The following is a 2,295-nucleotide window of genomic DNA, read 5'->3' as shown; positions in this document are numbered from 1 at the left end:
AGTGAGATTAAGTAAAAATGCTACCAACAATAAAGAACAATGTGGATGCAGCAGCTCATAGGTTTGTTTGTTTTGTTTTGAGTGTACAGCGATGATGGCTGCGCAAGGAAGGGGAAACAGAGACTACCCTGACTTTAACTCTGTCCCTCCCTCCCTCCCATCCACCTCTCTTCCAACCCTGGATGACCTCCCCACACATACCTCGCATCACCCTGGTGGTCTAGTGGCTTGCTTCTGAGCAGGAAAGGTCCCCACAATTTCCTGCCGCTGCTGCTGATCCTCTCGCCGTGGCCGCTTGTTTAAAATGGCCTGCTGTCCTCGTAGAATACCTGCTACAGGTAAGTATCCCTGCTTTACGTGTAACAGATGTTTTCCATAGACAGCAGGACTGATCAGGCAAACAATCTTTCCCATCTCCCTGAGAGCACCTTTCATTCTTGATCAATAGAAATAAGTGAGGGGACTGAGGAGACCACTGTACGAGGTAGGAGCTGTGCATGTTCAGAACTTTACACTAGTTCTAAGCTCTGGGAGAACAGTTCTGTCCTGGTGCCATCTGATGGCATCAGCCACTTGTGTACTTGCTAAATCCCAATGTCTATGGAAAACATCTGTTACAGGTGAGACATAATGCTTTCACTTATTAGTTTTCCTAAATAAGTGATTATAAGGCTTGGTCCTCAAGAGCTTCCAACAGGAGTGGTCTTCAGGATAGTTAAATTATGCAGACTAAACTGGCTCTTAGAGCACTTGTACGAAAATATATCTTGTGCATGCCTGTTCAAACATATATTCAGAGACAAGTTTGTGTTTGCCAGATGCTGGCAAATGCATAATTACCTTATCTGTTGTAACAGGTAGGGGTCCTCTGCCAGCAGTGAAGGTTCGCACACTTGTATGCAGTAATCCAATAAGAGGTCCAAGTACTCCACCATGAAAAAAAGGGGTCCTTCTCCCTTCAGGGCGGTCCCACAACTCTGGAGACCAAAGAGGGCTGGGGTCTGCTATACCCTGTTTACTGCTAGGGTCCTGGTTCTAGACCACCCTCCCACTCAGGTGAACAAACAAGTTCAAATCCAGACATCAGCATCACCACTGTATGTTTTGACATTTATTTGTATAAGTTAATAAGGTAAACTCCAACTTTGTATTCATCCCATAACACCTTTTAATTCAGCAGTTTTAACTGTCCATCAGTCATATGTAAAATGAGTACCTTCTTTCTGTCTCTGGCTTGGTTAGGGCTTCTCAGCCTTAAGAGTTCTGGGATCCCTGACAGCTCCTCCTCTTGGGATAGTTTTCTCTTTTGTTTTTAATTTATTATTTATAGGAATTTCTTAAATACATTTTCAACATAAGTAAACTTCTTGTCAGAGAAACAATATTATTATTATTATTTATTGCATTTGTACCCCACATTTTCCCACCTTTTTGTGGGTATCTATATCTATGGCACCTGGTAGCTTTTGATTCAATTGTTTTTTGACAAAGGGTGGAACATATTAAATTTGTGAAACTGGAGGAAAATTGTTCTGATACCTTTAAAGTCTCAGCAAGATATTTCTTAAAAGTAAGGCTGCTGCTGGAACTCGAGGGAAATTAATGAAATGAAACATCTTCTGCCTTGCCAAGTTTTCTAAGTTCTCTATGTTTCTATGAAATTGCATATTCTCCGAGGACAAGCAGGCTGCTTGTTCTCACTGATGGGTGACGTCCACGGCAGCCCCTCCAATCGGAACACTTTCTAGCAAAGTCCTTTGCTAGTCCTCGCGCACCGCGCATGCGCGGCCGTCTTCCCGCCCGAACCGGCTCGTGTACGTCAGTCTTCTTTTGTCCGCGCTCGGTACGGTCGTGTTACTCCGCGCCCCTTAAGTCGACCTTGCGTGTCTTTTTGGCTTTTCGCTATTTAAAAAAAAAAAAGGGAAAAGGATTTCGGAAGAAGGCCTTTTCGGTCTTTTTCCCCCTCCGGTATTTCCAGTTTTTACCCCGTTAAGTTTCTTTTCGTTTTTGGGGTAGGCCCTTTTGAGGCCTCGGGTCGAATTTTTTTCTTCCCCTCTTTTTTGGTGCCTTACCGCAATTACGAGTTTTGATTTTGCCGGCGTGATTTTTCTGCCCATGTCATCGAAGTCTCCCAGCGGCTTCAAGAAGTGCACCCAGTGCGCCCGGGTAATCTCGCTCACTGACAGGCACGCGTCGTGTCTTCAGTGTCTGGGGGCTGGGCACCGCCCGCAGGCCTGTAGTCTTTGCGCCCTTTTACAGAAAAGGACTCAGGTAGCGAGATTGGCCCAGTGGAAC

This window comes from Microcaecilia unicolor, chromosome 1 (genome assembly GCF_901765095.1).
Source record: "Microcaecilia unicolor chromosome 1, aMicUni1.1, whole genome shotgun sequence".
In the NCBI taxonomy this organism is placed as follows: Eukaryota; Metazoa; Chordata; class Amphibia; order Gymnophiona; family Siphonopidae; genus Microcaecilia; species Microcaecilia unicolor.
The sequence above is the reverse complement of the archived record's forward strand: the minus strand, read 5'-3'. Positions refer to the sequence as shown.